The sequence below is a fragment of the Hyperolius riggenbachi genome, chromosome 5 (assembly GCF_040937935.1).
Source record: "Hyperolius riggenbachi isolate aHypRig1 chromosome 5, aHypRig1.pri, whole genome shotgun sequence".
NCBI classification, from domain to species: Eukaryota; Metazoa; Chordata; class Amphibia; order Anura; family Hyperoliidae; genus Hyperolius; species Hyperolius riggenbachi.
This window is the reverse complement of record NC_090650.1, coordinates 339,279,437-339,306,757: the sequence shown is the minus strand read 5'-3', so window position 1 is coordinate 339,306,757 and position 27,321 is coordinate 339,279,437.

Sequence of the window (27,321 nt, the reverse complement as noted above, 5' to 3'; positions counted from 1 at the left end):
CCCGACCGGTTTCGCAAACTTGCGTCATCAGGGGATTAAGGATACAAGCGGCTGGCACCAAATATATAAACTTTTACAATAAAGAAAGGGGTGGGGCTATGAACACCAACAGTCAAGACCCCTCCAATAGAGTATAGATCAGACTCTACTAGGAGAGTGACTATAACCCAGATCAATACACATTAAAAACAATGGGATATAAGATTAGAAGCTTGAAGTCTCCAGTGGCTAGACAGCACAGTGGTCAAGGGCCCTGTCTCCGACACAGGAATCCCAGGTTCAAGTCCCGGCAGCCAACCCTGTTTTTTTTTTTTTTTACTATAGTATGCAATACACACTGGCATATATAAAACCAGAAAGTGCACATTATAGAAGGTGAATAAGTGAAAAATTATCTAGACAGAGCCAGATAGATATTAAGTGAAAGCCAAGGTCCGAGAATACAGAACTGAATAGTGAATAAATGGCCGGCATAGGGAACTTACAAAGAGGAAAAACATAGTCCTCCTAATAGGATAGACAAACAGCGCATAGCTGCATTGCACGTCATCTACAACGCCTAAGCGGCAGAACGACATACATGTATAAAGTTGATGCAAAAAAAAAATAATAAAAAAATTATAAAATGCGTCATTAGTAACGCTAGGGCGGCAAAGTGCCACATATGCGTAAAATTCATGCGGCAATGCGTGTAAAGTGCACAAACCCAATTTATGCAGGGATACATTTGGACTATATAAAACCGTGTGTAAAACGTATGCATAAAACGTATGAAATATATGAGATTATGCATGCGCCATTATTAATCGTGAAAGAAATGTAATAATCAACGCTATCACGTGAATGAGAGGTACACCGAGAACATAAAAGGACTCATACGTACCAATGAAAAATAGTGCACATGCCCACGTGACAGGGGGATGTGTAAAGAGAAGTAGAATACTAGTGAGCTCCTTATAGGAATGTGCATAATATTTCGCGCATAGACGCGTCGAATAAATAAGAATGTACGAGAAGGAAACAAGAGTGAGAGAAAGAAAGGTCCCACTAACCAATGCCGAAAGAAAATGCCAGTGAGACAATTCCCCCATCTAAACTTTTTCGGGAAATATATACAGTACATATATATACACATATACATAGTCGAGGGAATACCACACCAGATATGCCAGTAAGTATAGCAAAAGGTTATACAAGTGACCTTAAAAATAATATTAAGCAAGTAGGCCAAGCAGACCGACACACATGTACAATCACAGAGTAAAAGTATCAAAAATTATAAACAGTCATAAAAATTATGAATTATTAATAAAACAATTTACGTCCAGTTCAACATTCAGCCCATCTGGGCGTAGTGTTCGCAGTTTGAAAATCCATTCGGTTTCTAGTCGTGAGACATCTCTAACCCGATTTTGGCCTCTCCAGTTTTTCTTAATGCTATCTATAACGCAGTATTTCAAAAGGGAAGGGTCCTTATGATGTGTGGTAGCAAAATGTTTGGGTACTGGATGTCCCATAGATCCCTTACTGATCAGGTAGATGTGTTCCCCCAGTCTTTCCTTAAAGGATCTGGTAGCTCTACCCACATATTTTAGACCGCAACGGCATTCCAATAGATAAACCGTGAAAGTGCTATCACAGGTGAATAACTGCTTAATTTCAAAGGGCCGTGAGGTAGCGTTCCCCGAAAAGGTGTGAATTCTGCGTGGCATGGACTTGCATGCTTTACATCCTTTACACTTACCACATCTATAAAAACCCTTAAGTGGTACTACACTGGAAGGGCTTATTTTGGGTGGATCAATATGGCTATGCACAAGACGATCACGCAAATTTGGCGCTCTCCTGAATATAATCTCAGGATTGTCCGTAAGCAATGGACCAATCACTGGATCGCCTTTCAAGAGATGCCAATGTTTGCGCAAAATCTTTTTGATATCTCTGTGTTGGAAACTATATTGAGTGAGAAATTTAACACCACAATTGTCTCTCAAACTAACAGCCTTGGTCCCTCTATTAATAGGCCTGTCTTTCTCACCAATTTGGTCTCTAACAACCTTTAAGTCTGCCTGACCATATCCCTTGGCCTCAAACCTAGTGATCAACAGATCACTTTGCAAAACATAATCTGAGGGCAGGGTGCAATTTCTCCGAATCCTGGTAAATTGGCTCCTGGGAACTCCTTTTAACCAGGGGAAATAGTGACAGCTGGTAACAGGGATAAAACTATTTCTGTCGGTATCCTTAAAATAGGTCTTTGTAATAAATCTATCAGATTCCAAACGAATGGTCAGATCGAGAAAATGTATTTCCTCAGAACTACAAACGCAATTAAAGACCAGATTATCGGTATTATCATTAATATGGTTAATAAACAATTGTAAAGATGTCTGATCCCCTTCCCATACCACCATCACATCGTCTATGTACCTCCTATATAGAAGGAGTTGGGGAAAGCGAGATTTATCGATGAATCGCTCCTCCCAAACAGCCAGAAATAGGTTAGCGAGGCTGGGAGCAAATTTCGCTCCCATAGCCGCGCCAACCCTCTGCAGGAAGTACGATCCATCGAACCAAAAATAATTGTGGCTCATAGCGAAATTTAAACACTCCACAATAAACGCAGCTTGGTCAGAACTAAATTGATCGTTTTTCATTAGACATGTGCGTGCAGCTTCAACTCCATCTTCCTGATTGATAACAGTATACAGGGATGATATATCGGCTGCCATAAAAATGCAGGGACCCTTAAACGAGAGAGATCCCAGCAGCTCGATTAGATGGCCAGAGTCTTTGAGGTAGGACGGGATAAAAGGGACTAAAGGTTGAAGGAAGTGGTCCACAAATTCCCCCAGCCTGGAAGTGATTGAGTTAATCCCACTAACTGGCTATGCACAAGACGATCGCGCAAATTTGGCGCTCTCCTGAATGTAATCTCAGGATTGTCCGTAAGCAATGGACCAATCACTGGATCGCCTTTCAAGAGATGCCAATGTTTGCGCAAAATCTTTTTGATATCTCTGTGTTGGAAACTATATTGAGTGAGAAATTTAACACCACAATTGTCTCTCAAACTAACAGCCTTGGTCCCTCTATTAATAGGCCTGTCTTTCTCACCAATTTGGTCTCTAACAACCTTTAAGTCTGCCTGACCATATCCCTTGGCCTCAAACCTAGTGATCAACAGATCACTTTGCAAAACATAATCTGAGGGCAGGGTGCAATTTCTCCGAATCCTGCTAAATTGGCTCCTGGGAACTCCTTTTAACCAGGGGAAATAGTGACAGCTGGTAGCATACGTTTTACACACGGTTTTATATAGTCCAAATGTATCCCTGCATAAATTGGGTTTGTGCACTTTACACGCATTGCCGTATGAATTTTACGCATATGTGGCACTTTGCCGTCCTAGCGTTACTAATGACGCATTTTATAATTTTTATTTTTTTTTGCATCAACTTTATACATGTATGTCGTTCTGCCGCTTAGGCGTTGTAGATGACGTGCAATGCAGCTATGCGCTGTTTGTCTATCCTATTAGGAGGACTATGTTTTTCCTCTTTGTAAGTTCCCTATGCCGGCCATTTATTCACTATTCAGTTCTGTATTCTCAGACCTTGGCTTTCACTTAATATCTATCTGGCTCTGTCTAGATAATTTTTCACTTATTCACCTTCTATAATGTGCACTTTCTGGTTTTATATATGCCAGTGTGTATTGCATACTATAGTAAAAAAAAACAAAAAAAAAAACAAAGGGTTGGCTGCCGGGACTTGAACCTGGGATTCCTGTGTCGGAGACAGGGCCCTTGAACACTGTGCTGTCTAGCCACTGGAGACTTCAAGCTTCTAATCTTATATCCCATTGTTTTCATTGTGTATTGATCTGGGTTATAGTCACTCTCCTAGTAGAGTCTGATCTATACTCTATTGGAGGGGTCTTGACTGTTGGTGTTCATAGCCCCACCCCTTTCTTTATTGTAAAAGTTTATATATTTGGTGCCAGCCGCTTGTATCCTTAATCCCCTGATGACGCTGGTTTGCGAAACCGGTCGGGAAGGAGACAGGCGGCACCTTCATACTGTGCTTTACTGCTGACCCATACACGCGTGCAACTTTCTCCGGGTTCCCATTGCATGGGCCCCGTATGTAAGTTTTGTTTTTATGCTATTTTTATGCTATTTTTAAGCTGTTTTTACTATGAAAACTCTATATTAAACGGTTTACACTTAGAGTTGCCGTTTGTTTGTTTTTTATGATGTTTACTGATATCCATTCGTGAGAGGAATCATTGCTGAATTGGTGGATCCTGGACAGACTGTTGCTTCCTGATGTCCTACCAAAGCGTTGATACAACCTTATAATGTGGGCTGTCACCAGCTGGTAAGCCTCTTTCCTTTTTGGGTATCCATGATTGCAGAGCTGTGCCGTGAACCCAATATTTATTGTGGTGGAGATTTGCCTGCTTTTATCCTTTGTTGAAGACTCGTCTTTTGTTTTTGGACTCTGCGCTGAGCATATATATTTTATCTGTTTGTGAACTCTGGACATCGTTCTTCTCTCAGCAGCGGCCACTTTGTTTCTTTGGCGCTGATACACATATGCAAACTTGTTTATCTGTCCAACTGTTTAGCTGCCTTGGAGTATTTTCCTATCACTGTGTATGTACAGTGTTATTATCTTAATAATTAGCCTATTGAGATGGATGTTTTTGAATTTATGGAAAGTAGAGAGTACGATCTAGATACGGTCTTTTCTGAACGGGTCTCTACAGTGGCAGGTGATAATGTGGAAGGCCAATTTAGAGAACTGAGCCATTTTTGTGAAAAAAAGATGTCCCTTTGGTGGGAGATAGCCACACTCGAAAGGTATAACAAGGATGGGTTTGCTCCGCGAAGACTCAGGTGGGATTTTATCCCTAACGAGCAGGAGAGAATAACCATCTCTGATGAGAAACTTATCACCTTTTTTAAAAAGTGTAGCAAGGAGCTAATGGAGATCCTCATTGAGGGAAAGAAAAAGCGCCTAAATATGTTTAATAAAGACATAGACCAAATTCAGGTGAAACTTAACCCATATAAGGACTCTGATGAATATGAAGCCCTGTCAAATGACCTACAAGGTTATTTGAGGAAAGTTGATAATGAAATTAAAAATAAAAAACAAAAGAAATACCAGAGGGATATATTAGATTATAAAAAGGGAGAGGTCTTCAAATGGCAGATACAGGATGCAAAGGAGAAAGAAAAGAATAGATAAGCCAGTGGATAATGTACCCCCATCAGATACCAGACCTAGAACTCCTATAGATAATCCACATCCAAAATTTCAACCACGTTACCCCCCTCGCTACCCTCCCAGGCCATACTATGGAAAAGGATCAGGAGATGTACCGAGACCTATACCAAAGGGCAATTATAGTCCCAAAAGATTTCAAAATAGATCGCGGGATGATTATTATCCACAAAAGCCCCATGAAAATCCCAGATGGCCCACCCACCCACGTATTAGGTCTCCCCATGTTGTGCCTAACCACCCTTCAGGTCGGCCGGTAAATGGGGGATCTAATCCTGTGTCTTATCCATCTAATGTTTCTGGAAATCGTCCCTTAGACTATTATGCCCAGGATTTCAAACCCAACCACCCATTACCACTCAAAAAACTTCGTAGACCTAGACCACCAAAACAGTGGGTTCCCAAACCATTTAAGCCCCAACCGCCAGCACCTGACTATAGTCATGTCTCTGTCTATAACCGTTTTGAGCCGCTTTCTGATGTGTCAGATTCTGAATTTGGTTTTTCGGAGGAAGAACCCCTGACCCCTTTTACGGACCCAAAAACAGCCACGAGGGAAAAAGACACAAGGGAATCAGAAACAGAAGGGGCAATAGGGGTGGAAGGAGGGTACAATCTAAGAAACAAAAAGAGGATGGGCATATAGGGGAGGGTATATTTAACCTCAGTTCACACAGGCTATCCTCCTCAGAGCTGAAGCTACTAGACAAGGGCCTAAAATTTGCCCCCCCCCCCCCCCCCCCCCCCCAAACCTTTAAATAAATTTGAACTCTTCGCCCACAAATTTATTCGACATCTAAATGTTAAAAAATTCTTTCTTAGTAAGACTGCTCCTACCACTAGTACAGTGGATATCAGCCTAGAAAGAAATCTTTTGAACAGTGGACTCAGGAATGCTTCCACGTTTAATCCTTTGATTGCTAATAATAATTCTATAGAAGCCTTTAAGAAATCTTTGTTTAAAGATATTTATGCTTTGGATACAAGGAAGCCTAGGGGTAATGTTGAGATACAGAAAGCTATGACAGCTCTCTTGGACGAGAGAGATTTAGTAATAAAGCCTGCTGACAAAGGGGGAGGTATTGTGCTACTTAATAGGGCTGACTACAAAGCTGAGATGGCACGCCTACTCAGCGACGGTGCCACATACCTCCCCCTTCGAGGAGATCCAGGACATCGTTTTTATGATGAACTGAGTAGTTTGATCCTTAGGGGTGAATCCGATGGCTTTCTGAACAAGTTAGAGGCGGAGTATTTGGTTCCCTCTCATATCAGAACCCCAGTTATCTACTACCTCCCAAAACTTCACAAAGACCCCATACCGCCACCGGGGAGACCCATAGTTAGTGGGATTAACTCAATCACTTCCAGGCTGGGGGAATTTGTGGACCACTTCCTTCAACCTTTAGTCCCTTTTATCCCGTCCTACCTCAAAGACTCTGGCCATCTAATCGAGCTGCTGGGATCTCTCTCGTTTAAGGGTCCCTGCATTTTTATGGCAGCCGATATATCATCCCTGTATACTGTTATCAATCAGGAAGATGGAGTTGAAGCTGCACGCACATGTCTAATGAAAAACGATCAATTTAGTTCTGACCAAGCTGCGTTTATTGTGGAGTGTTTAAATTTCGCTATGAGCCACAATTATTTTTGGTTCGATGGATCGTACTTCCTGCAGAGGGTTGGCGTGGCTATGGGAGCGAAATTTGCTCCCAGCCTCGCTAACCTATTTCTGGCTGTTTGGGAGGAGCGATTCATCGATAAATCTCGCTTTCCCCAACTCCTTCTATATAGGAGGTACATAGACGATGTGATGGTGGTATGGGAAGGGGATCAGACATCTTTACAATTGTTTATTAACCATATTAATGATAATACCGATAATCTGGTCTTTAATTGCGTTTGTAGTTCTGAGGAAATACATTTTCTCGATCTGACCATTCGTTTGGAATCTGATAGATTTATTACAAAGACCTATTTTAAGGATACCGACAGAAATAGTTTTATCCCTGTTACCAGCTGTCACTATTTCCCCTGGTTAAAAGGAGTTCCCAGGAGCCAATTTACCAGGATTTGGAGAAATTGCACCCTGCCCTCAGATTATGTTTTGCAAAGTGATCTGTTGATCACTAGGTTTGAGGCCAAGGGATATGGTCAGGCAGACTTAAAGGTTGTTAGAGACCAAATTGGTGAGAAAGACAGGCCTATTAATAGAGGGACCAAGGCTGTTAGTTTGAGAGACAATTGTGGTGTTAAATTTCTCACTCAATATAGTTTCCAACACAGAGATATCAAAAAGATTTTGCGCAAACATTGGCATCTCTTGAAAGGCGATCCAGTGATTGGTCCATTGCTTACGGACAATCCTGAGATTATATTCAGGAGAGCGCCAAATTTGCGTGATCGTCTTGTGCATAGCCATATTGATCCACCCAAAATAAGCCCTTCCAGTGTAGTACCACTTAAGGGTTTTTATAGATGTGGTAAGTGTAAAGGATGTAAAGCATGCAAGTCCATGCCACGCAGAATTCACACCTTTTCGGGGAACGCTACCTCACGGCCCTTTGAAATTAAGCAGTTATTCACCTGTGATAGCACTTTCACGGTTTATCTATTGGAATGCCGTTGCGGTCTAAAATATGTGGGTAGAGCTACCAGATCCTTTAAGGAAAGACTGGGGGAACACATCTACCTGATCAGTAAGGGATCTATGGGACATCCAGTACCCAAACATTTTGCTACCACACATCATAAGGACCCTTCCCTTTTGAAATACTGCGTTATAGATAGCATTAAGAAAAACTGGAGAGGCCAAAATCGGGTTAGAGATGTCTCACGACTAGAAACCGAATGGATTTTCAAACTGCGAACACTACGCCCAGATGGGCTGAATGTTGAACTGGACGTAAATTGTTTTATTAATAATTCATAATTTTTATGACTGTTTATAATTTTTGATACTTTTACTCTGTGATTGTACATGTGTGTCGGTCTGCTTGGCCTACTTGCTTAATATTATTTTTAAGGTCACTTGTATAACCTTTTGCTATACTTACTGGCATATCTGGTGTGGTATTCCCTCGACTATGTATATGTGTATATATATGTACTGTATATATTTCCCGAAAAAGTTTAGATGGGGGAATTGTCTCACTGGCATTTTCTTTCGGCATTGGTTAGTGGGACCTTTCTTTCTCTCACTCTTGTTTCCTTCTCGTACATTCTTATTTATTCGACGCGTCTATGCGCGAAATATTATGCACATTCCTATAAGGAGCTCACTAGTATTCTACTTCTCTTTACACATCCCCCTGTCACGTGGGCATGTGCACTATTTTTCATTGGTACGTATGAGTCCTTTTATGTTCTCGGTGTACCTCTCATTCACGTGATAGCGTTGATTATTACATTTCTTTCACGATTAATAATGGCGCATGCATAATCTCATATATTTCATACGTTTTATGCATACGTTTTACACACGGTTTTATATAGTCCAAATGTATCCCTGCATAAATTGGGTTTGTGCACTTTACACGCATTGCCGCATGAATTTTACGCATATGTGGCACTTTGCCGCCCTAGCGTTACTAATGACGCATTTTATAATTTTTTTTTTTTTATTTATTTATTTATTTTTTGCATCAACTTTATACATGTATGTCGTTCTGCCGCTTAGGCGTTGTAGATGACGTGCAATGCAGCTATGCGCTGTTTGTCTATCCTATTAGGAGGACTATGTTTTTCCTCTTTGTAAGTTCCCTATGCCGGCCATTTATTCACTATTCAGTTCTGTATTCTTGGACCTTGGCTTTCACTTAATATCTATCTGGCTCTGTCTAGATAATTTTTCACTTATTCACCTTCTATAATGTGCACTTTCTGGTTTTATATATGCCAGTGTGTATTGCATACTATAGTAAAAAAAAAAAACAGGGTTGGCTGCCGGGACTTGAACCTGGGATTCCTGTGTTGGAGACAGGGCCCTTGACCACTGTGCTATCTAGCCACTGGAGACTTCAAGCTTCTAATCTTATATCCCATTGTTTTCAATGTGTATTGATCTGGGTTATAGTCACTCTCCTAGTAGAGTCTGATCTATACTCTATTGGAGGGGTCTTGACTGTTGGTGTTCATAGCCCCACCCCTTTCTTTATTGTAAAAGTTTATATATTTGGTGCCAGCCGCTTGTATCCTTAATCCCCTGATGACGCTAGTTTGCGAAACCGGTCGGGAAGGAGACAGGCGGCACCTTCATACTGTCCTTTACTGCTGACCCATACACGCGTGCAACTTTCTCGGAGGTTCCCATTGCATGGGCCCCGTATGTAAGTTTTGTTTTTATGCTATTTTTATGCTATTTTTAAGCTGTTTTTACTATGAAAACTCTATATTAAACGGTTTACACTTAGAGTTGCCGTTTGTTTGTTTTTTATGATGTTTACTGATATCCATTCGTGAGAGGAATCATTGCTGAATTGGTGGATCCTGGACAGACTGTTGCTTCCTGATGTCCTACCAAAGCGTTGATACAACCTTATAATGTGGGTTGTCACCAGCTGGTAAGCCTCTTTCCTTTTTGGGTATCCATGATTGCAGAGCTGTGCCGTGAACCCAATATTTATTGTGGTGGAGATTTGCCTGCTTTTATCCTTTGTTGAAGACTCGTCTTTTGTTTTTGGACTCTGCGCTGAGCATATATAATTTATCTGTTTGTGAACTCTGGACATCGTTCTTCTCTCAGCAGCGGCCACTTTGTTTCCTTGGCGCTGATACACATATGCAAACTAGGTATATGCAGTGATGAGGTGGGTTAAGTAAACACAACAGGTACTGGGTATATGCAGTACTGGGTAGTAAAATATGCAGCTCCCTGTCACACACACAGGTAGTCACTGAATGTGCTGGGCTGATGGCAGTGGCACACACACACTATGAATTAGCAAGGCTGTGCATGCAACAAAAGTGTCAGTTTGACACACAGAAAAAAAAAGTACAGGGTTAGCTCTGAAAAGAGCTGTTGAGGGGTGCTATAAAAGCAATAATAATCAGCCAGGAGCAAGCTAAGCAGCCAAGAACCTAACTAATCTGCCCCTAGGAGAACAAGTCTGCAGCAGCTGTCCCTAGTCTGTCTCTCTAGCAGGCACACGAGTGAGTGTAATGGCTGGCGAGCCTGCCTTATATAAGGGGGGGGGGGGGCTCCAGGCGAACGCGAACCACCAAAGTTTGCCTGGAACCGTTTGCCGATAGAGGCGCTTGATCCAGAATTGGACCTATTACTGTGTTTCTCCTATCTGATTGCCTGATGAAGCGGGAAGTTTGCCCGTGAAACGCGTTGCATACCTGGAGAATCCCCAATAAATATTACTGTTATAAATTAACAGCGTATCGGCTGGTCTATTTTGTACCTGAGAGGTGTGTCCACCTACACCCCTCCTTTTAAGCGGATTTTAATTATTTTATACTTGCTGGCGCCTCTGTTACTTTTGCTTTTATCGCAGAACAGTCCACCCTGGGTGGAGGGGTGTTTCCCCATTCTTCTATCTACAGAGAGCGACTTCTTAATACCTGAGTGGGGTCAGGTTCTAATTGTCCCCACCTGCAGTTACAGTGGTTGCCTTTGCGGTAACCCAGACTTGTGAGTACATCTACCATTTACTTTCATTTCATCTCCATTTGATTACTGACATACTACACCATATTGGGCTCTCTGTCTTTCTGTCTTATTTCTTTTTTCAAAGCTACAGGATATAAACAGTCCGAGTACGTATATATCAGCAGCACTGATATATTAACGTAACACGAATACAAGGAAAATAACAAACGCGCTAGTATGCGTATATATCGGTGATGAACCAATATATGATGCAAGACTAGCAAAGTAACAAATACTGATAAACAGGAACAGGACTAGAAGGACTCACTGACTCCTACGCAGGAGATCAGTGCAGTCCACATGAATTAATACTAGAACTAGGAACACGGTCTGGGGCCAAAGTAACAGCAAGACAGGCTGATGCTGGAACTATGATAGCCCATGGAGCACTGCAGGAAGCAGTTCTTTATACTGAGGTCATCCAATGGGAGCAGACATGCAGATTCCCACACAGGTGAATGATAATCAATCACAAGCTGACAGCAGGAAAGGGCAGACAAAGGTATGCAGCCTGCAAGAAAGAAATTGCAGCTCCCCTGCAACAAACAATGTTTGCTTACACGAGAGCATCTTAAACTGTCATTAACTTCAGAGCGACTGCAGATGAAATCAACACTCAGTGTGAGCGCAAGCAAAACTATGCGAGCAAATGCACACAAAGAAATCAAAAACTGTTTGTCTACAGTAAAACTGCAGCAGCAGTACTTGCTACAGAAGTGATCATAACACAGCCATGTTGTTTGTAAACATTACTCAGAAGCAGGCTTATCTGTATCTTGAACAAAAAACCTAATCCCCCTCCTCCTCCCTCCTCCCCTCTGCCTCTGAAATCAATGGCTAGTAACACCTCCTCCTCCTCCTGCCCAGACTGAGCTCCCATGAGCCCTTGCTACTGCCAAGGCTCTCTGAAAACCTGTGGGCGTGGCTTATTTAGTTTATAGGGAATTAGATTATTAAAACAAAAGCAAAAAAGTATTTGGCTTGAGGAATGCCCTATAAACAATAGGAAAGGAACACAATTATGCAATGTGTAAAAATTCACCTCGGATCCACTTTAAATCACTAAAGTATGTGGTCAGGAGGACAGTCATCAACCATGTTCTCTGCTGCAGACTGTAATTACTGTAACTTTTCTTAACTTATTGCCCGCTCCTGTGTTTGTGTACTTGGGTCTGTCTTAAGGGCCCATTCACACTACGAAGTAGCAAAACCATTTTGTGTGGGTGAATTTACAGCGATTAGCATGGTAAAATCACTGTACACTCCTGCAATTTACGAAGACCGTGATCAGTGCTTGTTTAAGCACTGTACCACAATCACTCGAGAATCTCGGCAAAATGCTGCTGGTAACATGTTTTCCGATTGTCGTTAATCGCACAACACCCACGAATGGCGGCAATTGCGGCAGTGAGATCACTGCTATAGGGTTATAATTGCGCTATCGCTTTAAAAAGTGCCAGCGCTTTGGCGATTAGTGGGAATCGCCCGCTAATAGCCATAGTGTGAATATGCCTTAAAAGAAAACCTGTAATGAAAAAAACTCCCCTGGGGGGTACTCACCTTGGGTGGGGGAAGCCTCCGGATCCTATTGAGGCTTCCCCCGTCCTCCTCGGTCCCACGGCGGCAGAGAAAATCCTCCCGGAGTGGCGGCGATGTAAATATTTAACTTTTGGCTCCAGTGCAGGCGCAGTACCCACTCTTCCCACGGAGATAGGCGAAAATAGCCGATCTCCGTCGGGCTGCTCTACTGCGCAGGTGCAAGTCTCTTGCGGACCCGATGGCGATCGGCTATTTTCGCCTATCTCCGTCAGAAGAGCCACAACAGCGCCCCCACTGAACCCTGAAAAGGTAAATATTGCACAGGCTGTCAGATTTGTCGCCTGTGCATTCCGGGGGCTGCAGCAAGACCGCCGGGGGATACAGGAGGATGGGGGAAGCTTCAATAGGGTCCAGAGGCTTCCCCATACTGAGGTGAGTACCCCCCAGGGGAACTTATTTTCAGTGCAGGTTTTCTTTAACAAAAGAGGACTTAGCATCCAAACCTGTGTAGACTTTCTTTAGGGCTCGTTTCCACTTGAGCCACACGCGTCTGCAAGACGCTCGGCGGCACTTCTGGGTTTGCGGGTACACAGATGAATCCCATCAGCCATGCCATGCCAAGCTATGGGATTTGCAGCCTCCCACACTATTTTGAATGGAAATTGTTCCCTATGGCAGAGTTTCCCTGCGTGATTTGCCTGCAGGGAAACTCTGTGGATTCGGCTCAGGAACTGCGCAAGTGGAAATGGGCCCTTACTGGATCTTTGTTAAGAGGTTGGCTTCTCAGACTGTACTGCTGACCTGTTGCACCACTTTTCGGCTGACCATTTGAGGTTGAGCGGCTTACCGGCTTACCTGATTCCTTACTCTGTATTTCTATGTGATAGCTATAATCTGCATTGCTGCACATATTACACTGTATTATCAAACAACTGTACATTCATTTAAAACTAAAATGTATAATAAAAATAACAGTGACTGATAACAAGCTCTTGAAAAACAATCAACATATGTTTTAAAAGGCATTGCACAAAGAATGATAATGACTATATAACATTATAGCATCACTACATTGTGTAATGAGCCAGATAATAATGACTGCATAGTTTCTGCACATCAGATTTGCAGGAATGTATTATTTCTGCTTCAGTTTTCACATATGTGGAGTTTTGTTTTACTTTAAACTACACACAAAATTATGTATACATTAGTATGAATTGTCGTACTTGCTTTCGTTTTGGCCTTTGCTGTATGTATCACTTCTTTAAATTAAAAACAAAAAAAGGAAAAATAAATGTAAAAACAAAAAAAGTCAAACAGAGGGCAGCTGACATACTTACAATTCCATAATTAGTCTCATCATGATACATGCTGAAATACTGGTATTTCTTTAGGTGAGCAATACATGTGCAATTATTGTGCCAGGGATTAAACTCCCAAGGTCTTACTTACTGAGAATTCCCATCATGAAAAAAATAATTAGAAAACATCTGTAATCCTAAAAACCTGACCAGTGATGTTTTAAAAAGGAGTCTGGAGTAAAAATCTCCAAGCCTGTAAAGATGGTTTTTGGAAGGCCTTTTAAGATATCCATTGGCTCCCCATGAACTTAAATAAAATAAAAAAAATAAAAAAGAGCTAAACCAATAGCTGCAATCTCGGCTCCCAATGAGTTTAACAATGTGTTTTCCCACCAAAACTTTTAAATCAATCCTGGCAAGTACTTCTGATTTTTGAAAATTGTGACATGAGCTCAAACATGCCAGATTCCAAGTCTTGACTTCTCTGGCTTTAATGCGTTGAAGCCTATGGCGCTGACTTTCTCATTTCCCATCCATTTCCTAGGAACTCTGTGCACTTGGATCACTTGAGTAGTGCCCACATTTAAAGGATTAACTTGCCACATTTCTGACCTCTTACCTATTTAAATAAAATCAAAATGCCCTCACCTTGAAAATGATTTTAATGAAAGAAAACATATTGATTTGGAAAGTATTTTATCTAAATACAGTGCCATAATCTTTGTTTTTTTTCCAGTATGTTTTGTCTTCTGTTATTTTTATTTTCTACTTCTATTGTACTATTGCTTGATTGGAAAATGCCGACTCACTATCCATAAAAATCCCAATATCTGTTAAAACGGATCAAGAACCCAGCTATCAACATATTCGAAATTTCCCTCTGAGGCTTCTAATTGGTCTGTTTGTCTGGACCAATAAGAAATCATTGGTTGCAAATTGAAACCAAAAGGAAAAGTTTATTTAAGTTTATTACAGGAAAATCTTTGTATTTGCCACCAAGATTTCCTTTTGCTATAGACGAAGAAGCCAATGGGAAGACTGGACACAAAATTAAAATTACCTAGTGCTTGGGTTCCTGGTCAGTTGTGGTGGAAATCAAAACAAGTATATTTTTATCAATTCAAACAGAAATATGATTGAATAACCAAAGAACAGTGGCGTAGCTAAGGAGCTGTGGGCCCCGATGCAAGTTTTACAATGGGGCCCCCCAGGCACTCTATACATAACAATTGATACGGCGCACCAAAACCTGCCAATGGCAACTACAGTGTCAGAGGTGCAAGAAGGGGATGGAGAAGAGCTTGTTACTGTTTACCACTGCTCAATGTATATATAGAAGTGATTATTATGAGCACAGGACCAATAGAGAGCTAATACTGTAGTTGAGGGAGGGCCCTTCGGGGCCCCTCTGGCCCAAGGGCCCCGATGCGGTCGCTACCGCTGCACCCCCTATTGCTACGCCACTGCCAAAGAACATAAATAAAGAACCAAAATGAAAAATATTGGAAAATAGATAAATACAGTGCTTGTGTTAAAAACAAGTATCTCATTTAATCAAAATATTTTTTCAAGTTGTTGGTGAACTATCTGTCTTTTTACTTAACATCTCTTGAAAATAAGGAAGGAGCTAGAATCTATCCGTACTATCATTATTAGCTGTTTGCCTCAGTGAGATTAGCTCACCAGCCAAGGCAGGAAAAGGAAGAGCATCTCAGTGGAATTTGAAAAGCACATCTGGCTCATAAAACTGATATTTTGTTCACAACATTGCTTCTAAACATTGTTTAGAGTCACTTAATTTACCTAGTTCCAATTAGCCTTTGTTTCCTTCATTGTGAATGGATTTTAAAGGATACCCAAGGAAAACTGCTGCGTAGGACTTAAGGCTTCGAAGATGTGGGGACATTTGTGCAGAGCCTTAACATGCTTTCTAATGTCTCCCAAGAGGCTCAGTTTTATCATTAAGTGGTCCGGTATGGGCTGAGAATAGTAAGTCACCAAAGTTTGACCCAGATGTACTTGCCTGCACATGAACAGTATGTCAGATAAACTGTGGCATGTGATGGGAGCATGCCCTGGGAACACAGGATAAAGGCGAGCAAAACACAAAGGGGGTGGACCTGACATACTGTAGACAGGGGCGTAACAATAGACCCTGCAAGGGATGCCTCCGCAGGGGGGCCCGGAAGCAACAGGGGGCCCGTGGGGGGAAAAGTTTGACAGACTAACAGCTAAGGGCATGGAGAAAAAAAACCTATTCTGCTCTCACACCATTGTTATATTGACTGCATGTGTCCAGCACACAGATAAGGAATCACACGCACTTTGGAATTTGTACACTGTCCCTGCTCCCTGGGGGTTCTTAAAAAACATCTGTCTTTCACTGCTGCACAGTTCTGATGACTTGATGTACAACCTTACAAACAAAGGAGTCACATTTTGAAAAAGTGTTGTAGACTTTCCCTTTTCAGCAAAAGGATTCCTAGATTCTTATCACACAGGCTAATGACTTTATGGCCTCTGAATACTTTTACAACGCAATGGAGTGGAGATTGATGTCTTACTGTTGCTGCTTCATTGAGAGCTTGTTGTCTCAATGAAGTCCAAGTTCTTGTAATAACAGTACCAATCAGTGACATTCTGAATGTTTTGCCAAAGTTACATTGAATATTATATCTTATGTTCAGCATGCCATTGTTGTTTCTCCGTATAGCATGTGCTCTCATGTAGTAAAATAATAAGGCTGTGTGTGTATGTATGTACTGGGAACAGAGCTGCAATGAGGGACTTGTCAGCTGCAAGGGGCTGGAGATAGCTCGGGGTAAGTAGATCTGGGGGTTGTAATGATCTGCGGGCTATTTCCAGTCAGCGCACACCATGTGCGCTGAAGCAGAAGGAAATCACCACAATCAAAGGAGCAAAGCACCCAGTATAGATTTGTAGAGGAGAATTCCAACCAGCAGATGGAGCTGTGGAGTACAGAGGAACAAGTCCTCTGTACCGCCACAGATGCCAATGTAATGATCTGTAGGCGATTTCCAATCAGCGCACACCATGTGCACCGAAGCAGAAGGAAATCACCGCAGTCACAGAAGCAAAGCACCCACTATAGATTTGTGGAGGAGAATTCCAACCAGCAGATGGAACTGTGGAGTACAGAGGAACAAGTCCTCTGTACCGCCACTGATGCCAGATTGAAATTGCACGATAGAGCAACACTGAGCAATATAAAGTAACAACTCAGAAGAAAGCCAAAACAGGGGCAGACAATATGAATGTCTACCAATCTAGTCGCGACCCCGCGACGGTAGACATATCACATTATAGCAAGCCAGAGTGAGAAAGCTAATCGCAAGAAAGGTGATTGCTATCAGCAACACAAGACTGAGCAAAGACAGAGCATGAATTGAGTAAAGAAGACACAGCAAATAACCACAATCTGAACGCCAAGGAAAATAACAAAATAACTATCTAAACGCGGTCCCCGCATGACATGCGCAACAGAGACAAGCGCGTTAACTGTAAGGCCACCGCACGTTAAGCGCAACAGTGGCAAAACGTACCAACCCTAACGAATAAACACAGAAAATGATGACAGACAAATAACATGAACGCTTGCTAATCGGTTGCCTCACCCCAGACAACAGCAATTGTTCGTGCTAGATAAGACAGACTGAAGGAGCAACCAATAGCAACCGCAGCTAAGGTTATACTCCAAGAGTCAGACAAGGGAGATCCACTGCCTCTACCGCTAGGGTGAATGCGATCTAGGAGCGAGACCAAACGATTCACTGTCAGCCACCGCAGGTGACAGTACAAACGCAAGGACAGGACAATACAGACAGGAATAAACAGTACAAATAAAACAGAACCCGACTGCACTATAGGAAATGCAAAATGCACTCCCCAATAATTACTACACTAGAAAATTCGCAACAAGATACAAAAGAGGCTGAGGCTCCAAGGTAAGTTTCCCTAATCAGAAAACTATGTCGAGCAAGGAACTCTGGGAGGAAGTGACATTTATACTAAACCTCCAAAGGAAGCAGACAAGCAGATCTGCAAGACAAGTGGATGCAAATCAGTCAGCCTTGCAAACTGACAGAAAGGCCTCTTTTCCCTGGACTGCACTATGCAAGTTGCATAGGAAACAACACAGTCAAAGGAATCAAGGCCAGCAGAGCGGATTCTGACAGGGGTAGCATAGATTGCCTGACGTTTCCTTTAAGTCTAAGTGTTTTTATCTGCATGGGGAAAACACATTGGTCCTCAATTTTCCTGTGCAAAAAGCGAGGGGGGTGGGGGCCCCATCCAATGTTTCGTGGGGGGCCCCATCCAAAGTTTCGCAGGGGGGCCCAGTGATGTCTAGTTCTGCCCCTGACTGTAGATGCATAGGTTAGTACCTCCCGGTCTCATGTACCTTACTAATGTCCTAGCAGCTACTGGAGCAATTCACAGCAGAGCCACTCAGCAGTAGGGATGATCGTACTCTGCTAATTAGGATTACATTTTTGCAATTATGGCCATGCATACTTATGATTAGGATATTCAACTGATTTTGTGTAATCCATGCGTAATTTTGTGTAATTTTCGTGTAATTTTGTGCCGAATTTAGCTGTTAATAGCAAAGCCCCCATACATGCAATCATCACCAAAATTAAGGGGAATAAAAGGAATAAGTCTAAAAAGATTTTTAAAAAAAGACCATGAAGTTTTCAATAAAATCAATTTTGAAAATGCAAAGGAAAGATTTTTTTTAAACTCAGAAAAAATTACAGTTTAAAAAAACATTTTACCTTTGCATTTTTAAAATTAAGTTTCTCAAAAACTACAAGGTCTTTTTGAATGTTTTTTTTTACTTGTTCCCACTATTCCCTTTAACATACCTAGCAATGTAGGTGACAATAGCATGTATATACTTTAACTCTTTCAGCTGAGCACCCTTTCCACAGCAATACCTATAGTGTCGCTCCTTCATCTTTAGGGCTGGAACCCAGTACAAATCCTTATCGCTAATCGCAATCGCTGGCGTTCTTATTGGTCCTTTCAATCAATTTTTATTTTTTTTACAGTGTGCAGTAACTTCAAAACGCTAGCAAAATTGCTCTGTGTAGGTTTTGATGACCGATTATGCCAGCGTTTATATACTTTACATTGCAGAAACTCTACCGCTAAACGCTAAAAATGCTGCATGTCCTGTGTTTGCAATTTTGGCAATCGCTCCGGTGGAATTTGGTCCATCCATTAACATTAGCTGAGCATTTAGGGAAATCGCTAGCGTTTTGAATCGCTCCCTAAACACTCACAAAATGTATGTATCTGTGCTTATTGTCCAGAGCTGTGTAATATGTTGGCGCTTTATAAATACAATAAATAATAATAATGATATGGAGATTTTGCTCTTAACGGTTAAAGTCAGCACAAAATTGCATGAAAAATATGCAAAATTCTGAAATTACAATTTGTTTGTAACGCTGGCTGTGATGCACACTATGAAGTTTACACTGAATATACGATAATCGAGGTCAGATTGTCAACTGAGGTCATATATGTGAAGTCAGAGATATGCGGTACACAGGGACTGAGGCAGAGCAAGGTCAATTACAGGCTAGGATCATACACTAGTAATCAGATGGCTAAAGTACAGTAGGCTAAGACAGGTGCGAAAACGTTATACAGGCCGAAGTCATACACATAGGTCAGATGGCTGAGTACCTCAAGGCTGTACCAGTTAAGGATTAGGCAGAGACAGGGTCGTTAGGCTAGCCGAAGTCAATATCGAGTATCAGATGACAGTAGTACAGAGGGATGAGACTTTAATCAAAGTGGAGGGCTTGCCGGGTCATACACAGAGAACAATCACAATAATACAATATACAATATTAACTAAGGAAAACACTGCATATATATCTATCTCAGCAGAACTTTAACTAGACTGAGTAGCAAAGCAAGGTCAGGCGCTCAGTGACCTGATAGCTATAATGGACACCGAGTAACTGAATGCCCAGGGCTTATATAGCAGGAACAGAGCACAGACCAAGCCCCCAGGAAAATCAGACCAATCAACAAAATCCCTGCAGCAAGTGTCAGCTGACCGCAGGAATCAGCTGACACCTCAGACACGCCTTCTTAACCTATAAAGGCAGCTCTGAGCTGTGTGCGACCTTCTAGAGAGACTGCCAGAAACAACACGCTGACCCACATCTACAGTGGAGCCGGGGATGAGAACATGCTGATTCACGCCTACAGGGGAGTCGGGGATGCGACCGACCAAAGAGGAAGAGGAAGCTTTCTCCAGCTGTTCCACGCTATCAGAACAGCCTCCAGAGACCACACCAGATAAGTTTGTTACATCCTTATTATGATTTTATGTAAAATGAATTGTGATTTTTCCCAATATTTTGCATTATGATGTTGTATTGTAATTGTGAATTGCAATGCAACATTACAGTTATACGAAACTTGTACTTATCACTACTTGGTTAATATCAGAAAGTGAAGTAAGGCTCTGCATACAAATCCCCATATCTCCGTAACCTCAGATTCCGCACAGCAGTTCTCCTCGGGTATCCTTTAAAGCCTACAGATATTTAATAAAATGTTGACCGTATTGTTATAAAAAAAATAACTTTTAAGAATCAGTGTTGATGTAAATGTCATAGCGCAAAACAAGACTTTTTATTTTGTAACCAGGCTGTCAAAACATCTTCAAATTTCAATTTACTTTGTGTTCCTCGGTTATGTTGGATGTAGTTTCTCAAGCATATTGTTCATGACTATTGTTTAATCAGAACAGAACGCATGTCTGAAAAGTATTTCTATGTAGGCAGTCATCCAGTAAAATGGTTTTACAATGTATTTTATATGGTATATATTTATTATTTTTCAATATTTTACATTTCTTTTGAATTAAAAACTAATGCCAACTGCACATATTTGAAGTGAATATGACCTGAGGTGCACAATGTGGATAACTAGCATATATACATAAAATGAGGGTGGAGAGCACTATATAAAATATAAGTCTCCTACTTTTGAGATGTTTTGGAAAAAATATTTTCAGAATCTGCATAAAATTCAACAAACTTTTTATTGTGCACTTGACACAGCGTTTCATGGCAAGAATTGATTCCTCAGGTCAATAACTGTGCCTCTAAACAGAGTGTTTGTGAGCTCCGGGCGCCGTGTTTATTTGTTCACAAGCCTGAACTGTACACATTCAGTTTATATTCAGTAAAAATACACAGTGCCTGATTTACCAAGACTAGGTGTGTTGTCACAGGGCTCTCAGCATATCGGAAAAAGACAAAGGGAGACACCAGGATCCAATAGTGCAAACTGTAAATAACACATTTGCATATGTGTATCAGCGCCAAGGAAACAAAAGTGGCTGCTGCTGAGAGAAGAACGATGTCCAGAGTTCACAAACAGGTAAATTATATATGCTCAGCGCAGAGTCAAAAAACAAAAGACGAGTCTTCAACAAAGGATAAAAGCAGGCAAATCTCCACCACAATAAATATTGGGTTCATGGCACAGCTCTGCAATCATGGATACCCAAAAAAAGGAAAGAGGCTTACCAGCTGGTGACAACCCACATTATAAGGTTGTGTCAACGCTTTGGTAGGACATCAGGAAGCAACAGTCTGTCCAGGATCCACCAATTCAGCAATGATTCCTCTCACGAATGGATATCAGTAAACATCATAAAAAACAAACAAACGACAACTCTAAGTGTAAACCGTTTAATATAGAGTTTTCATAGTAAAAACAGCTTAAAAATAGCATAAAAACAAAACTTACATACGGGGCCCGTGCAATGGGAACCCCGAGAAAGTTGCACGCGTGTATGGGTCTGCAGTAAAGGACAGTATGAAGGTGCCGCCATATTTTTATGCTATTTTTAAGCTGTTTTTACTATGAAAACTCTATATTAAACGGTTTACACTTAGAGTTGCCGTTTGTTTGTTTTTTATGATGTTTACTGATATCCATTCGTGAGAGGAATCATTTCTGAATTGGTGGATCCTGGACAGACTGTTGCTTCCTGATCAGGGGAGGACTGGCCAGGGGGCAAGGGGGGCAATTTCCCCCCAGGCTGACTCTCATTTAATGATTTAGGGCTGGTACAGTGCCTGGTACATGTTTTTGTATAAGGCAATGTGAACCACTGGGCTGGCCGAGGGAAATCAATGCCTAATTACGGAGTAATTAGAGGGAGGTCAAGTTGGTAAATATAAACAGCATGATGCAGAGCAGAGGCATGCCTGCAGGTCCATGGAAAAATATCTGTCTGATTTTGGGTGGAAATTGGTTGAAAGTATCGATCTGAGATGTGGGGAAATCTCGGGCTGATGTGGTCGATCCAGTGCGATAATCACGAACAATGAATGCGACGGAACTCGAAATGTTTTATGTGCACCCCCCCCATTGCCAGTGCATTATACTGTACCTGTCACGCTGTCCCTCATGTGTCCTTACTGAATTTCCCATGTGACTTTTGGCGTATAGCACATGGGGCACGTGTGTGTTGTAATTTAGGCCCGGGCTGCCGTGAAAATGGGCCTCTAGTTTGTGTTTTCCCTCCAGGCCAAAAGGTCCCAGTCCTCCCCTGTTCCTGATGTCCTACCAAAGCGTTGACACAACCTTATAATGTGGGTTGTCACCAGCTGGTAAGCCTCTTTCCTTTTTTTGGGTATCCATGATTGCAGAGCTGTGCCGTGAACCCAATATTTATTGTGGTGGAGATTTGCCTGCTTTTATCCTTTGTTGAAGACTCGTCTTTTGTTTTTGGACTCTGCGCTGAGCATATATAATTTACCTGTAAATAACACATAACACGATGGGGATTAGGTTTTACACTCATGTTTTTTGGGGGTTGCCAGTATATGGCAACCACTTTCAATGCATACAGAAGATTCCCACTTCTGCTTACTGACTTGTGGAAGCAGGGTCAACCTGTGAAACACGTAGTCTACGTTTGTGAAATTGGTAGGCCAACCTATTCCTCTCTATTTTTATTATTTAATTTTTTTACAGCAATGTATTGTCCTGGGCGCATCCTCCCAATATTTGTGACTAATTCACTAAGGTTTTCCTGGACTAGAGATAGCCAAAGAACCCAAGTAATCCTGTGAATGGGGCCAGAATCTATTAAATTCATCTGCTATTAAATGGTCACCAGTCATGGATGACATATCTGGATAAACCTTTCTATACATAACTACAAGCCTGACCTCCGTGTTCACAATGTCAAAGAAATAAAAATGGTCATAATAATGTAAAGAATTGATTAGTGCTGTTATATTAGTAAAATACACTTTCTTAACCTACAGCCTCATCTTGATCTATTTTAAAAGTTCTGGTCTAAAAAAAAAAATCACTTTGTATTTCACAAGAAACATCAAATAGAAGCTGTGGCAAACTCGTAATAAAATACAACTCACTGAACATGCAGCTTTTATTTCTAAGAAAGATCTTGATCTATATCTGAGTGACTGTGAGCCAGCTGGTCTGCGGGCTGCCAGTGATCTCCAAAGCAGCATGGAGAGAGCTACATTTGTGTAGGCAAAGCTAGTATTTTTAAAATAACTTAAATACAGCTACACAGGCAAACTTGCAAAGATAGAGATTGTGCATCGTAAACACTCTAAGATTGTATCACTTCCACAATATTTTTTGTTCTGCTTCTGAAATAGCAGGCTGTTTTTAGAGATGGCCCGAACCTCCGTTTTTAAGTTCGCGAACCTCTCGCAAAAGTTCAGTTCACAATAGACTTCAATGGAGAAGCGAACTGTGAAAACTAGAAAAATTTATATAATTAATATGACCACAAAAGTGATGGAAAAGATGTTTCAAGGGGTCTAACACCTGGAGGGGGCATGGCGGAGTGGGATACACACCAAAGGTCCCGGGGAAAAATCTGGATTGGACGCAAAGCAGCGTTTTAAGGGCAGAAATCACATTGAATGCTAAATTGCAGGCCTAAAGTGCTTTAAAACATCTTGCGTGTGTATACATGGATCAGGGAGTATAATTAGAGTACTGCTTCACAGCAAACGGAGAACAGAGGCGCCAGCAGGGTAAAAGTGGATAAAACCTTTGAAATTTGCTTGGAGGAAGCGGTGGACTTACCTCCATAAAGCAGACACGAAAGACTGTCTGTATAATAGTAATCACATTTATTATATAGTACCCCAAAAGTGCAATGCGTTTGGCAGGCCACGCCCGCTTCATCAGGCAATAAACGTGGGGACAAACAGAATTTCAGCAGTTGCAGGAGTAGCGCCCCAGTTTCACACTGACACACCAAACTCACTGTGTAACGCCCCGCAAACAGTTGTTTGCATAGTGATGGCCGTGCTGGACTTGTGCGCACCATGGCGAGATTGCTCTTCCTCACTCAGTGATGTCAGGTAATGTCTGACTGCCTTATCAACTTTCAATGGTTCTTTCTCTACCATTGTTAAAGCTTACATCAATTTTTTTAAATACTTGTTCTGCTTGCTGTTCAGTACCTGCATTGAGAATCCTTTATGGAGGGCAAGTCTACCATTGCGAGTGACCACGGGTAATGGCTGGGGAATCCTGGTTCGATTCCGGTCCAGAGTAGGAGCCTAAGAAACGGCTACCACCACCACACATCCAAGGAAGGAAGCAGGCATGCTGTGGGCAAAGGAGCAGGAATGGCTACCACCACGCATCCAAGAAAGGCAGCAGGCATGGCATGCACGTCCTAAGGTAGTGACCAAAAATAACAATACAGGAGGACTTTCGAGGCCCTGCTGTATATGTAAGATGAATCAACTTTAACTCCTTTAATGAGAATATGTTATGGAGGGCAAGTCTGCCATCCATTCAAGTGAAAGGTATGCAGTGACTGCCAGGTATAATACAATGTGCAGTCAAAGATGCAGTGAAAGGTATGCAGTGACTGCAAACAGCTGTTTGTGTAGTGACGGCCGTGCTGAACAGGTGCGCACCATGACGAGAGTGCAGGTGATGGCGGCTTTCCAGCCCATTTGGTTGCCGGGCTGAGGTAGCTGAATGACAGAACAGTGACTGTCCAGTTGATCAAATTTGGTCTGTCCACAATGAAGCAACGACCTTATTATCTTTGGTGTTCCAACCCCCCGAGACACTCATATAGCTGGCGGTCATTGCTTCATTGTGATACGCAAGCCCCTTCACCACGCCAAGGTAATGATTATGAAGGGGAATGGGCACATGTACATGCCTTTTGTTTTGTTGTTGCAGCTGCAGGGCAGCCAGAAAAATTAGGTAGGCATGTACACGCACCAGAAAAATTATTATAGCGGCCGCTGCTAGAAGCGACCTAAAAAATTCAGGAATCCGCTTGGAGTCATGGACCCTGTTGGTGGTGGCGGAGAAGGCAGTCAAGCGGCCTGCGGGCAGAGGTGCTGTGTGGGGAGCGACTTAGTCTTGGGGAAGGCAGTTAGTCACATGGCGTGCAGGCAGAGATGCTGTGTGTGGGACTGACTTAGTCTTTGGGCGGGCACTGGGCAGTAGCCCTCCGGGATCCATGCCTCATTAATTTTGATAAAGGTGAGGTAATGAACACTTTTGTGACTTAGGCGACTTCTCTTCTCAGTGACAATGCCTCCAGCTGCACTGAAGGTCCTTTCTGACAGGATGCTTGAGACAGGGCAAGACAGAAGTTAGATGGAAAATTGGGACAGCTCTTGTCACAGGTCAAGCCTGGGCACCCAGTAGTGCAAGGGTTCATCGCTGCTCACAGTGTCTACACTCTACACTCACAGTGTCTACATCCACACTTAAGGCCAGATAGTCGGCTACCTGTGGGTCCAGGCATTGGTGGAGGGTGGATTTGGAAGCACTAAGTCGAGGCGTTGGACTAAAGAATGTCCGCATGTCCGACATCACCATGAGATTGCTGGAGTGTCCTGTCCTTGCCTGCGTGGACATGGGAGGAGGATTACTGGCAGTGATACCTTTATTGCGTTGTGCTGTGACATCACCTTTAAACACATTGTAAAGCATAGTTGCCAGCTTGTTCTGCATGTTTTGCATCCTTTCTGCCTTCTGGTGAGTTGGTAATGTGCCTATACCGAGGGTCTAGTAGCGTGGCCACCCAGTACAGCTCATTCCCCTTGAGTATTTTTATACGGGGGTCCCTCAACAGGCTGGACAGCATAATAGACAACATCTGCACAAAGTTGAATGCAGACATACTATCCATCTCCTCTTGCTCTTCCTCAGTGACGTCAGGTAAGTCCTCCTCCTCCCCCCAGGCACGAACAATACCACGGGAACGTCGAGCAGCACAAGCCCCCTGCAACGCCTGCTGCGGTTGTTCTTCTGCCACCGCCTCCTCTTCTTCCTTCTCCAAAGAAACGCCTTCCTCATCATCCAAGTCTGCCTCCTCTTCCCCACATGACTCTTCTTCCTCCTCCCCCCTCTGTGCTGCCGCAGGTGTTCAGGAAACATCTGGTTCTGATGTAAATTGCTCCCACAACTGTTCCTGCCATAACTGTTCCTCTTCACGCTCCTCCACAGCTTGATCCACCACTCTACGCATGGCACACTCCAGGAAGTAAGCGTATGGGATCAAGTCGCTGATGGTGCCTTCACTGCGACTCACCAGGTTGGTCACCTCCTCAAACGGCCGCATGAACCTGCATGCATTTCACATCAGTGTCCAGTTCGTGGGCCAGAACATCCCCATCTCCCCAGATTGTGTCCTTCTACTGAAATTGTAGAGGTACTGGGTGACAGCTTTCTCCTGTTCTAGCAGGCGAGAGAACATGACCAAAGTCGAAGGTCAAGTTGGGCTATCACATATAAAGCGTCTCACCGGCAACTTGTTTCCCCACTGAATGTAAATGCAAAGCGTGCCATGGCCGTGTAAGACCGTCTGAAATGCCCACACAACTTCCTGGCCTGCTTCAAGACATCCTCTAAGTCTGTGTACTTTGACACACATCTTTGAATGACTAGATTCAGCACATGTGCCATGCAGGGTACATGTGTCAGCTTTCCCAAATTCAAAGCGGAAAGGAGATTGCTGTCGTTGTCACACACCATGTTGCCGATGTCCAGCTGGTGCGGGGTCAGCCACTGATCCACCTGTTTGCTAAGAGCAGCCAGGAGAGCTGGTCCAGTGTGACTCTCCGCTTTGAGGCAAGACATGTCTAAGATGGCGTGACACCATTGTACCTGATATGCAGCATAGGCCCTGGGGAGCTGGCTCTGTGTAGCTGGAGAGGAGGAGATCGCAGCACCAGTAGAGTTGAACTGCCACTCAGCCAAGAAGGAGGAGGAGGACGACAGCGAAGAGGATGTAGCAGGAGGAGAGGAGGAGGCAGGAGGCCTGCCTGCAAGCCGTGGAGGTGTCACAAGTTGGTCCGCTGCACAGCCACGTACTCCCTGCATGCCATCAGTCACCAGGTTGACCCAATGGTCTGTGTAAGTAATGTACCTGCCCTGACCGTGCTTGGAAGACTAGGCATCCGTGGTCAGATGGACCCTTGACCCAATGCTGTGTGCCAGA